Below are 14711 nucleotides of genomic sequence, written 5' to 3'. Positions count from 1 at the left end.
ATATTTGTCAAACCTTGGAGTTTCAAAATGCATGGGAAAAGGTGGCATGTATATTTTTTTGTCAAAAGGATATGGATGGAGGTCCTCCATTGTATAGCTCTTTTTATCATTGACTATTTGCATATTGGTCATATGTTTCTGAAGATTATCCATTTGTTGAGTCAGAATCTCTATTTGTGTCAATGGTGTATGACTTGATGAGTGCTTCCCACAAAAGGGTTAGTATTGGAGTACCTTTGAGCTTATTGAAATGTAGAATGACCATGTAGTTGTGTACCATAAGTCCCATTAGGTTGTGTAAAGTATGCAAATTGTGCATTGGAATTCGGCTAAGATGAGCTAGTTATTCCCTCATTCACATTTTGGCCACTATAGGTGGATCCACCTGAAACTGAAGGTTGAGTTATACTTGTCAAAGTAGGGTTTTGAGCTATTGTAGCTTGTGTTGTTATACTGGGCATTGTCTGAGATATAACATTAGTACTTGTTGATGCAACTATTGACGGTGCTGAAGTTGTAGCCACTTGAGTATTTTGAGATACACCCTAGGTTGATGTAGCAAGTGTTGCTTCAGTAGGTACTTGAGGAACATTTTGATTCAATGTCACACCTGGTGGCAATATAGTCAAAATATCCACCCCTGGAGGTAATTTGGCCCCATTTTGGACTAATAGTGTGAGATATCTATCTCTATCATTATTGATGAGAGTGTTGAGAATCATAAGCATTGCAGGATCTTGTTTTGCTACTTCCAATTCTTCTTTTGTCAAATTATGTTGTATTTCAGCAATGGAAGGCATCATGTTTGTGTTTGTTGATAAGGTTGTGAGTCTCCTACCTGATGTCTATTGATTTGTGGATAAGTTCATATTCCGTGTTGGGTTAAGTGAAGGATCATTGTTAGGTTCCATCTAATGTTTAGCCTTTTGAACACTTGTTAATGACATGAATGTTATTCCAACTTGATCTTGAATCTTTAAGACTCTCTAAAATGCAAATACAAGACTCAACTAAATACACCTAGGTATGCTTCTAAGACTTTCTAAAGACTAAAATGTAGATAATGCAATCTATGAGTGAAGACTTGCTATCAAGGATTTCAGAATTCAAACACAAGATCTTCAACGTATTGCTGAAATGCTTCAAATTCCACCTCTTCTTTGATTTGATTTTTGAGGTCTATGTCAATTTGTACTAACTTCCAAACTTCATCATCTATGACAGCTTGGACTATGTCGAATTGGTCCTGATCAACTATCGATTCCTTAGCAAGTATGTTTAACCCATCAAATATTTCTAATTGAATAGTGTTTGACCCAAGATTGGGTTGCTCAAATGGGAATTTTTCGTTTCCTTTCAGACCCATATGCTAAGGATTATAATGTAGACTATATGGAACCTAGGAATAATTGATACTTTGCTTAAGGACTCTAACAAGGATTTTAAAACTCTGATATGGTCTTTTCAACCAATTGTCAAATGGCTTCTTTTTGAGCTGCCTTTTTTTAACTTTTTCCTCAATTTTTCATCAAGACAGATAGATTTCCAGATCTCATTATCTATGACAATTTCAATTATATTGTACTGAGCATGATCAACTTTTAGTTTCCAAGCAAGGTTGTCCAAACTATTAATTATTGCTAATTGGTCATTTTTTGGCCCAAGATTGGGTTGCTCAAATGGAAAATCACCATCTCCTTTCAGACCCGTGTACTGAGGTATGTTTCTTAGACTCTAATGCAATACTAAATTCTATATGAGTGGATGCAACTTGGTTGAAGACTACTCTTTTTGTGATGTGAGGACTTACACAAAAACTTTGTGCAGTATGATGACACTAAAGGACTTATGCATGAACGATATGTCTAGGACTTAAGATCACTTGAGAATGTTATGTTTTTCATCTTTGAATTTTGCAAAAGTTTTGGTTTGATGTTGATGTTTGACTTTGAGGGATTTGATCTTGTTGTGTTCTTTGACAAAACTTTGGTTGAGGTTCCACTTTGTTTTTGGTGTTTTCTAAAATGTTTGAATTTGGTGAAATGTAGAAAAGGACACAACAGACACATCAAAAATAATAATACCATGAAAAGGATACTTGTTTAAGGAACTTTTTCAAATTCCCATGAATGGAGTCTTTTTCAAGACCCCATTTTGTTTTCGCTATAATTGGTCAATTGATAGCACATCAAGCAGACTCTCCTAATGGTCAAAAGGTCACAAGTATTACCACAACCCACATCTTGATACTCTATCAGCTCAAATAGCCCTATCACACCCTAGGATGCACCCGTTTTTTTGCCTTTTTCCAAAAATTAGACCAAAGAAGATCGCTCCTCAATTGGCCTGTTATCCTGGGAGATATATGGTGAGTGTCTTGGGGGCAGATTCTTCCCTGCCCTTGTACTGTGATAATTCAAGTGTCTGGTTACTAACTCGATTTGGCTTCTAATTTCTAAGGTGTTTAGAAAGGGTTTCGTTCGAGTGGTCACAATCAGCAGTGTTTTACACTTCATTGAGGGAGGTCTCCCAGTCTATAGAGGTTACGCTCTATAGATTTTAATGTACTGTATAGGTACTGAGGGAGGCATAACGTTGTTGTGACAACATGCAACACTCATCACTTATGATTTTCATCAAATACACATTTATTTATAGTGGCTTGGATTACTTGGCTTTAGTCATTGCCACTTAGGTTGCTCCCCTCTCACTGGCCTTAATGGCACCCTAAGGGCAACTCGAGAGGGCAGGCCTTCTAAAGGATGTAAGTACCAAAATTTACTGAAAGCATAAAATAAGAGAGTTTGGTTTTTGATCACCCATTGAAGGGGAGAGCATAATACTTAACCCTTCGAAGACACAAAAAACAAAGTTCTTTTTATCCTTCCATTGCAATGATTTTTTATTCTAAGTGGAGATGTTGCTCCACACATGCATGGTGTTCATTTTTTAACCTTCATAGCAATTTGTGAAAGAACAGAAAAGAATTTGATTTTGTTCTTTTTAAAAGAACCAAAATAAGTTCTCTACTCTAACCCTGCAGAGAAAATAACGTTAGTAGACACATGGTGGGCTATCCAACCTAATTTTCTCAGTTACAGAGCTCTATATTTTCACAAACAGAGAGAAATAATGATAAAAACTAGAAATAAATAAAGCTAGAATGTGAAATACCTAAACTAGCAATTGCAAACTACCTACTAAGCAATTATGAACTGATGTTTGATCAATTGGGAACTGATATGCTATCAATTGTGAATTACTGTGATAGCAATTATGAATTGATGTCTGAGCAATTGTGTAGCATTATTAGGTCAATTGATCATTAGTTAAATGCAAAAAAGAAATTTTATATATTTATATATTTATTTTTAAATTTAGACAGAAGGAAAAGACAAAAGATAGGGATTTATTCTGCAATGATGTTATCCCAAATCACACGAGCCATCACATCAATGTCGTCATAGAATTTGTATTTGGCAATGAATTGATGGATGCTTCTATGGTATTGGGCAATTTCTTCTCTTTCTTTAATTTCATGAAGCTCTCTTTCTACTTTTAGGAGTCTTTGATATGATCTCTGTTCTCTCCTATGATGTCTTGCCCCCCTTGCACCTGAGATTTTGAAGGTTACCTTTCTGCCATTGGATTAGACATATTTTATGCAAACAATGAAAATTTCCAGAATTGAAAGATTTTTATAGGTTAGGTGTGCAAGGCCAATTAATGAAGAAATGAAAAAGAAAATTGCACCCCTTTTAAGCAATTGCATGAGTTTTTAGCAATTGCGTAGCACTGCAAGAGCAATTGCGGTGTATTTTAATAACAATTGCAAATTTCTATAAGGGCAATTGTGAACTACTTTTTCTAGGTTTGCATGGATCTATGAAATCAAACAAAACAACAAGTGAAGGTTAGACAAGATTTCACGTTAGGTTCACCAATTGTATCTAGGGGTAAATTAAGCATAAATAACATAATTAGATTATTAGAGTGAATCACCTACTCTAATCTAATCAAATTACTCCTCAATTACAATGAAATAATATCAAATCAATTTCATAATGAAATTAAATCTAATTTAAACTCCCTCAATTGATGTGATTGAAGCTTCCATCTCTCTTCTCCATTGTTGTTGGTGTAGGTGGCTCTCAGGTATTGCATTTGATTTCCTGCATAAGATGGACAACAATTTTAAAGAATATGATTCTAGATTGAATTGAGAAAATGATATTGTTTATATAGACCTTCAACACAAAAGGGGTGATAATTTGAACTCAAGTGCTGACTGATAAACAACTGAAATTGATTGATCTATTAACTCATTTTGATTGATCTGTTAACAGGGTTGATTGAGGAGTCAACTAGATAGATTGACTAGTGAACTGAATAGACTAGTCAGTTGACTAAGTTGATGAATCAGATGACTGAATTGATTGGAGAGATAAGTGGATTGATTGATCAGTAGACTGAATAGATGGATTAGAAGACTGAAATGATTGATTAGTCATAAAAAGCTGATTTTGAGTGAAAATGGGAGATTGATGAGTTAACTGATTAGATAACCGAACTGATCAATCAGTTTTGATCTTAGCATGTGCTGTAGGATTTTGAAATTGAATTTAATTTTCATTTTCAATTTGGATTTGAATTTGGTCTTTCGAATGCTGAATTGCACATGAAATTAACTGAAATTCAAATTTGATGAAATATGAATTTGGAAGAAATGAAATTAATTGAAATGAAGTGAAATTCAAATTTGGGGAAATGAAATGAAATTAGATGGAATTATTTGGAATTATAATTTGGGGATTTGGAAGAATTAAATTAATTAATTAAATAATTTAAATGAAATTATTTAATCATAGTATGCATATCCCACTTCTAAAGACCTCTAAATGATTCCATGTTTTCTCTTAAAACCTTCCTTTCCTCTTCCACATGTGGGAGCTCCTTTATAGAAGATTGTAGTTTTTCCATGTCATCCCCACAATTTGGGGTGCATTGCGCATATTTTTTACTTCCAAAAGAATTTCCTTTAACATTGTGGCCTTAGAGAACCATGTGGTCCTTAGAGGTTGAAAAAAATTGAATATCATCTAGCTGATTGCAAAACTAGAATACAAAAGAATAAGAAGTGTGCACTGCATCCAATTTGTTGATCATTTTATTTTTAATATGCAACATTATTGATTTTCTAATTTCCCAATATTTATTTTCTTCTTCTTCTTTCATCTTTTGTAGATCTTCCTTCATTTTCTACAACTCCCTAGGTTTAGGACTTGTCAGGGATGTTGAATCCCTCTTTGCTAATTCCTTTTTCAACCTAACATTCTCAATATATAAAACATTGTGGTCTGATTGGAGAGAAACAATTTTCTTCTTTAGTTCCACATGCCTCTTTTCTTCTTCTTCGACAACTACCTTTTCAAAATGAGCAACATGAAATGACAATGTGGCTGCCTCTAAGGAAGTGGTGTTAGCTAAGGTTCTAATAATTGCGTCCCCTACTCTTTGCTCTACATCTTGCAGAAAAATTGGTTTGTCTATGTTGGGAGCCCTCACCTAATGTGCAAAATCCTTTATGCTTGGATTGAACCTTGAGCCATGCTTGCCAAATTCTTGGGCATAAATTAGGTCCTTTTGCCTCATTACCTGGTCTAAAATAAATATTTTCTCCATGTCACAGTTAGGTATTATCATCATACCACTGGAATTTATCATATCTCTGATCTCTTGTGGTGTGTAATCAACATTTTCTTTGTCAAAATTGGCAAGCTCCTCATCTGACATGCATTTTATTTTTTCTTGCAACCAAAAGGCTTTGAATTTTGCTGTTTTAATGAAATCATCATCAAACAAAAATTATGCATCCACAATAATTCTCTCATTTTGGGCCTCATCCTCTAGGATAAAACTTGGAATAATTGATCTATCCAAGTCCATTAATACCTCTACAACTTCATCATCTTTAAATTTCTCCCTTGGAGGAGATGGCGGTGGGACATTTGCATCTATTTCTTCATCTACAACCTCGACAAAATCTGTGATGGTAACCTTCTCCTTGTCCACTTTTCTAATTGACCCTATAGTTGGTTGAGCCTGTGGAATTTGTTGTGAAGCTTGGGAAGATCCCTCCACCAAAATTGCCTTTCTCTTTATTTTATAGACTATTGGTGAGTCATCTATAGGCCTCTCCTCAACTCTTTCTACTAGTTGCTCTACCTCAGCCCTTGCCAATTCATTGGTGACAATGGCTTCAAAATTCCTCATCCTATTTAACATTCTTGCAAAATCATTCTTTATATTTGAACAAAATCCCTCAAATTCAGGGTCCTATTCTCTCCTTTACCTTTCCAGCTTCTTTAGGTACTCCCATTTCTTCCTCCTTTTAATAGCATCACATGGGCCATAATTTCTTATCAAATCTTCATATTCATCATGCTGGTGGGAGAAGCCCTTTACCTTCATATTTTTTGTTCTTAGCTCATTAAAGTATTCCTTTGGATCAAAATATCAAGCTTTTCCTACCTGGAGGTGATAGGTTCTCACCATGAAGTCTTGTACCTTCTCAAGTGTTTCACTTCCCACACTGAAATCCTCATATATTGTGAGCTGAGGAAGATGTGTTTGTGTCTTCTCATTTTGAACTGAATTCTTCTCCATCCACATAAGTTACCACATGAATTCCATGAAAGCGAGTCTTGGAAAGACAATGATTGGAAAAATGTGGGGTGGTTGAGGGCACCCATATACCTTGATTATTGTGGAGTCTGAATAGAAGAAAAAATACCAAAATTATGAGCAAATGCACCCTCTAGGAATTCGACATCTTTGGGCCTAGCATTTCTCACTCTTAGGACCTTTATGATATTTTTTGGGAGCCTTTGAAGTTGAATTCCACACATTCCCAAGACCTTAATCATAAAATGATCAAAGAATGCTCCATAGTTTCAATGTTTGGACTCCTTCTCCCATACTTGGGTCCATCTTTAGACTGACCACCTGTTTCCTATCTACAGATCAAACTTTGTCACCTTTAGTGCCTCATTCTAATTTGTCTTGTTTTGAAAAAGAATCAAATGACACAATAAAGATAGTATTTAAAGTCTAATTTAAATTTCTCATATTTTTCTTTTATTAACCCCTCATGTATCTTGTCATGTATGTATGTAGAAAAATCATATAAATCATTAAACTGAGGGTGTTGAATCTTTATTGCCATCATCATAAAATCTATTGGCATGTGTGTTCTCCCACAATCTTCTCCCAAAACTTGGCATAGGGCATAATAGATATTCACAAAATAATGTTCAAATGATACTAAGTCAAAAGGCTCCTCTTCAATTCTTAGAATGTAATTCCTCCCTTATTGATACATCTGTTTTCTATAGTGGGGGATCTCTCTTTTTCTATAAAGGTCCTTTTCACGGTATACACCATCCCCAACCTCTTCATGTCAGTGGTCTTCAAGGAAATTCTATCCAAATCAAAACATTGAATTATAGCCTCCTTTGCTACATCAACCAAAATATGACCTGATGTCATGGAAATGGGGACAAGGCAACAACAAAGTTCAATGTTAATAAGTTAGTTTCAACCATAAAAACAAAACAAAGAACTAAAAACCATTCCAAACATATCAAGAGAGATTTCAAAAAGCATGAAAGAAGTTTAACAAAATAAAAGAAAGGAGAAGAGCCTCCCTAAGATGCTTCCATGATGCCTTTTGATGCTTCTCCCTTGTTTCTCTCCTCTCCAAGTCCCAAATGAGTGTAGCTCTCAGCTTTTAGCACTAGCCATGGATGCCATATGGAGATTCAAGATGGTTGAATATGATAAGCAAATACTATGCAAGAGTAGATAGTGATGCTATGAAAAAGCTCTATGCTAATGCCAGTATAACAACAATACTCTAAAATGCTTCCTTTTGCTTGAGGAGAAGGGTTCTATTTATAGAAGAAATGGGGAAATGAAGGGTTAAGATTGAATGGTTTAATCAAGGGCCAAGTTTGAAAGTTGGGGATCCATGTGCACAATTGGCACCAATAAAATGGTGACAAGTGTCAACATAGGATTGGGTTGAGAGAAGAGGTTGGAGGCATTAAAGGCCTGAGAAGACCTCATGGTTATCTAGAAGGTAAGGGTCAAGTCTAAATTAGGATTACCCACTGGATTAGGAGTTAATGCAAGGATAAACCTTTGTGCAAATGATTAAGAGATAATCATGGTCAAAGCATTAAAGGCTTGATGAGACCCTTGGGTTGGGTAGAGGTTGAGTCAAAACAAATGTTTTAACCATGTGGGAGGGTTGAATTAACCATTAATGGTTATTGGAGACTTTGGGGATTAAGTGGTTGAAGGTTGAAAGCTTTCAAAGGTTATCCAAGACTTTGAGGGTTAATTTGTTGAACACACAAAGCATTAATTGCTTTTCAAAGACTTTGGAGTCTTTAAGAAGTGACTCCAATTTGCTTAGGAATGTGACAATATTTAGGGGATGGATTAGGCTAATTAGGAAGGGTTTAGAAGAATCTAGAAGGGGTTTAGGCATACAAGTGGATTTTGTAGGAAAATGCAAGTGGGAGAAATTTTGGTATTTTCAATTAAAATAAAATCATTTATTTCAATTAAATGGTGTAAGTTGAATTTGGATAAATATTTAAATAAATATTAATTTATTTAAATGAGAAAAAGAAGATAAAGCATTTAAAATGCTTGAAGACTTTGAGGGAAACCATTAAAGGCTTGAAGACTTTAAGGAAAACCATTAAAGTCTTAAGAAGACTATAGAAGGAAGCCATCAAGTTTGAAGACTTTAAAACCATCAAGTTTGAATACTTTAAGGGAAACCATTAAAGGTTTCAAGTGGGTGAGGATAAATAGGATTTTAAATAAATAATTTATTTAAAATAGTTGTGCAACTTGCTTTTGTAGGAAAATACAAGTGGGTGGAGGATAAAGGTGTTTTAAATAAATTATTTATTTAAAATAATTGTGCAACTTGCTTTTGTAGGAAAATACAAGTGGGTAGAGGATAAAGGTGATTTAAATAAATGTTAATTTATTTAAATGTGAGAGGTGGGATTTTGGGGGATTTAAATAAATATTAATTTATTTAAATGTGAGAGAATATTTTAATTAAATAAATATGATTTATTTATTTAATTAATGGTCTGAATTTGGTTAAGTGAATTAAATCAAATAAATTGAATAATTTATTTAATTAATAGGAGAAGAGGGTTAAGATGAATTAATTAAATATATTAATTTAATTAATTATTAATTGATGGTTAAATAATCAAATAAATATTAAATATTCATTTAATTAAGTGGACAGATTTATGTGACTACATGACCATCTTCCATCCTCATTGTCATGCTTTCAGAATGGTAGTACTTGCCAAGCTCCCTTATCAACAAAGGTTCAACAAACACATTTGGGACCACCAACTTGGCTAGATTAAGGTTCCATGGGTTAGAAAATGGTGCTTCTTTATCCCTATTTCCTTAGAAATAATAGAAAATATCCCACCCCCTATCTATGGTTATGTCATCTTTGTAGTTGGAACTCCTATTATTGAATGCACTTTTGAAGGTTCCCTGCATAGTAGACCCTTTAAATAATTCCATAAGATCCCAGTGCAAACCCTGTGTATATCTCTTCTTCTTTTTCTTCCTCCAATTTCTTCTCTACTTCTTCTGCTACTTTATCAACAATTTTAGCTAGAACTGCTATAGTAAGGGCCTATAAGAGTTGCTCTTTTTGAGCTAGTGGAGGGTTTTTGGTGGTAGGAGGGTTTTCCTCCATAGTTGGGGTTTTCTCAACAAATGAGGAGGCAACCTTCTTAGCAGGAACTCATCTTTTCTTTGGCTTTGGGGCCTCTTCTTGAGGATCCAATTCAACAACAGGTAGAGCTTGTGCAAAAGTTGAGGTAGCAACCTTCTTGGTGGGAGCCCTCCTTCTTTTGGGTGCCATAGTTTTAGTTTGAGGGGAAGGATTGGGCTCACTAGTAGCTGGTTCGTCATTAGAAACCATGGTGGCAACCTTTCTTGGTGCCTTTTTCCTCTTAGGCTTAGAAAGTTCCTCCTAGGATGGTTGGCTCAACTTAGCACTAGGAGGGGTTTGTGCAATAATAGGAGGGTTTGGTTTGATGGCTGACTCATTCAAAATTGCAGGGGCTAGGTGGACAAAAGCAAGCGGGGTGGCATGGGTGATTTTAGGCACCAAAAAATCTCCTCCCCTCTTAGGAGTTTTATTAGCAGTAGGAGGGGGTTTCCTTCATTAGGGAGGTCATCGCTATAATTCTAGGGCTGAAATTATGCTTTTACTTCAAAAATAGTCCCTACAATACTCTTAGTTTTTACATAACATGTAGAGAAAGAGGGCTCAAATACTACTTGAATTTTGAAAAACTCTTGGATGCAATTTGTAGCTCTAATAGTCACCTTTACTTTCTCTTTAGTTACTCTTTTGTTGCTCTTTGAATGTAGGGTGTTCAATTAAGCTTCAAAATTTTATTTTATCAATCACAGAGAGGGCGTCATTAATGCCTACATGCGAGCTTGACAAGCTGGTTGTGTCAAAATTCAAATTTTGTCATTAATTTGAGCATGGACAACTGAGATCACACCGCTGACATGGCACGCTGCAATTCTTTTTCCACCACCTTTGATTTTTCATTATGCTCTTGTTGGGAAACAAATTTGCCCCTTTTTGAAATCTTAACAATTATCTTCTTTAAGAAAAAATATAACTCTATTTCGCCCTTTATAAAAGGAGACAAACTACCAACAGTTGGATGAATTAATAAAATTCAACCTCTGCATTAGAGGGCAGCTCCTCATATGATTTGCAATGAATTTACTACACAAATGATATGCTAATACTTTTTACCAGAAAGCATTGAAAGGCTTCAACATTCATTCATCAACACAAATAAATGCCTTCAGAACTGTAAACATAGAAAATTTTTAGAAATAATATTTTAAAGAGAGTTCACAGACTATGATTTACAAACATGTCCACGGTATAAATCCAAAGCATAGAAAAGGCAAAACAATACTGAAGGTTGATCGATACTCTCGCGTTCCTCACAAGGCAAGGGGGATCAAGCAAATCAATACATATGAGTCTTCTAACAATAAATTATAATCATGAATTGGGAAAAATACATAGATAACCAATCACAGAATTATATCATGCCCATAACAATTTTCTCAAGAAAAATTATTAATCTTCAAACACACAGATTCAAAGATTGCATAACATAGCCCTTCATTGATAATAAATCATTATGTCATGCTTGTGAATTGTACCTGTACCTACAAACACAATGCACTCAATAAATCATTACAAGCAATGGTTAGAAGATATAATCAATGAAACACAAAACCATAGCTAATCAACTTATTGCCTCCTAGTAAATGCAAGTGTGGATTTTGCTCTCAGATCTTAGTGTGCAAATTCCAGTGACTTGACTACACTTAGATGGAGGATTTGAATGATTAAGATGCATGATCTAGCATGATAGCATGATTAAGCTATATGAATTCATGATTATCCTAGCATGATTAAGCTAAGAGTTAAGCTGAAATGAGCATGATAACATTGCTAAAATTGATAAACTATAAGCTAGATGCCTATAGTAACAATGCAAATGAGCTAAAATTGAGCATGAATTAGTAAGGTGGCTGAATTCATGAATTGGCCATTTGTTCTCCAAAATAGGGTCTATTTATAGGATTTTCCAAGGCTAGGGGTGAGTTGGCATGAATCAACGGTTGAGATTGATCTGAAGATATCAATGGTTAAATTGGAGGAGGTTGGCAAAGGGAGTTGGATTAAAGGGAACACTTAGTGACAAGTGTCACAAAGGTTCTAGAAGATGTTGGATGAAAGGGGACATGGTGGTAGGTAGAATGGGTTAGGTTTAGGAATGGTTAGGTTGGTAGAAGTTAGGAGAATTTGAATTTAGAAATTCAAATATTAGGAAAATGATTAATTAATCTCAACAACTCATAAATGATTTGTTTTAATTAATTAGGAGATTTAGAAGAAATTAATTTGCATGGGGGGAATTAATTAATTAAAGGGGTGAAATGAAATGAACCTATTTAGTAAAATCCTTAGATTTATTAATAAGTAGATGAATGAGAGATTTAATCAAATTGCTTAGTGAATTCAATTAAATCGGGGAGGAGGGATTAATTAAATAGTTGCTTATTTAATTAATTATCTTTAGACCATTTTCAGGTGTATACATTTTGCCCCTCTTTGAAGCGTGGTGTGATGACACGTTGATTCAAAGAATAATCTCATTTTGATGTTGATATTGATTTGATAGGATGCTCCAACTCTTGATTGCTAAATTCTGGTATAATGATGCCCCCTCGAGAGATCAATTGAGATAATTGATCTTTGGAGTTTTTGTGAGATTGATATCTCGATAGATTTGATTTGATTTCTGCGACTGTTGTTTGATGAAAGTGCGAGTTCTTTGATTAGCTTGATTGCCTAGATCGATAAGATTGAAAAATCTTGATTGATTTGATTTAGTCTGGTTTCAGGAAGGATTCATCCTGTATAAGACATGGATGATCATAACATCTGGTTTCAGGAAGGATTCATCCTGTATAAGACATTGATGATCACATCTGGTTTCAGGAAGGATACATCCGGTATAAGACATGAATAAGAATCAGATCGTCTGGTTTCAAGAAGGATTCATCCTATATAAGACGTGTTCCACTGTGGCAGAGGAGGTTACAGATCTGTCCTACTTTTTTGCAGAACCACGCCATTCTAGGTGTGCTGCCGAGAAGTTCAGGATGACTTGAAAATAAGGAAGACTGATGTGTTGGATTCTCTGCTTCCACACCTCTTTGTCCATGTTTACCTGTGCTAATTTTTCCTTGTGAACCTCCAAATGGTCAGAACAAACTATGAGCATTGATTTAATTCTTGCCATCTTTGAGAAGTCATCTATGGTCAAAGATTTCATCATCTAAATGAATTGAATCCTCTCCTAAAAGACCTTGGTCATGTTCATAGCTTCCTCAATTGCCTTGGCACCATCCTTTATGAGATGGATGTCAATGCATTTGAGATCCTTCTGCATCATATCAATCAAGTCTATCAATCCTCTGAGCAATTTGGTGGATTCTTCATGACCTTGCTTGATGATTGAGTTGCGCCACTCCACATTCTTCCTTGACACATACAATACATTGTCATCCAGGTTCTCTACTGGTTTTTCAGCCAAGAATTTCATCGCCCCATATTTCTGTATATCATTCATTTGTGCAAGGACTGCTACCCATTTGATCCTTTCCTTTTCCCAAGCTACTGTTTCCAGTTCTAGCTCCTTGCTCATAGTTTTTGTGTCTTTATAAACTTTCACCAGATTAACGATATAATCTGATCCCTATTGTATTATCAGGTCCAACCATTTATTGAACATTTCTATAGCCACCCTATTCCTTTGAACTTAGTATAGCATTTTTTGGTTGGCCGGAGATTTATGGTCGAATGATACTGGTATCTATGACAATGGTTGGGGGTTTGGATTGTGGATGGCATTGATATATTCAACCATCTGGGTAACAAGTTGCTTCAGTTCTCTTTTGTCTTTTTCATCCTTCCACATTCTTGAAATTATCCTCTTCGTGGATGATTCCAATTGCCTAACATCCACAACACGTGAAGCAACTCCCAAATCTATCTTCTCAACTGTAAAATCCTCCTTAGTAGCTTTGTCTACATCCTTTCCTGGGATTGGTTTGGCTATTTCGGCCATCCAGTGACCTGTTGCTTCATCTGCATCAAGCATTTCCTATGTTTTGAGTTTCTTTCACTGTGATGCCTTTCCCAAACATCTGTTAACCATGTCCTCCATTGGGATTGTAACCGGCACCACACTCCATTTCTTTCCAACAATAACTTCCAACCATCTTGGTGCATTTGTAGGTTCCTTATGTGGTGGAGTTGTCTATATGTTTGGTGAAGTGACAATGACCAAGGTGTTCATGGGATCTTATCAGATTTCCTCTTCCTTACTCATGTCCATTTCCTGCACCTCAGGCTCATCTTGATCCTATGGATCCATTGTTTGTTCAAGCTCCTCACTAGGGTCTAGGTCTACAACAACCTATTTTAGAATGGGCTCCCTACTCTTCTTTTTACTCCTGGACCAATTTACTCGAGCAATCATGAGATCAGATGGTGACCTCTTTGATCTCCTAGGTTGAATTTTCTCAACAATAGGTCTTGGAACACCCACAACATTAGCAATTTAATTAGTGAAAGAAATGGGAGATTGAGTCACAATGTGTGAATCAATTCTTAGTTCATGTGAGGACATGTGAGGTCCCTCCTTAAACTTTTGGTTTCTCAACCATCTTTCTATTCTACTCACAACGTTGAATGTTCTAGTTTGGATATCATCATCCTCCCTTTTGTTCCAATCAATTTCTAGAATCAGTTTTCCTTGAACCTCTGTGTCAAATTCAAGATCTAAAACATCCTCCCCTATATCTTCTGATACTTCAGATATATTAATTGGAAGCCTCATGGTAGTTATTTGTTGCAAAGTGAATCTGGACCACAACCTCTTCCTTACCTCATACTCATCACTACAGTTCTCCCATTAATCCTCCAACTGAGGTTCATGAGAAAAATGACTATCTACATTAAGGTTTTCCATTGCATA

The sequence above is a fragment of the Cryptomeria japonica genome, chromosome 11 (genome assembly GCF_030272615.1).
Source record: "Cryptomeria japonica chromosome 11, Sugi_1.0, whole genome shotgun sequence".
Classification (NCBI taxonomy): Eukaryota; Viridiplantae; Streptophyta; class Pinopsida; order Cupressales; family Cupressaceae; genus Cryptomeria; species Cryptomeria japonica.
The sequence above is the reverse complement of the archived record's forward strand: the minus strand, read 5'-3'. Positions refer to the sequence as shown.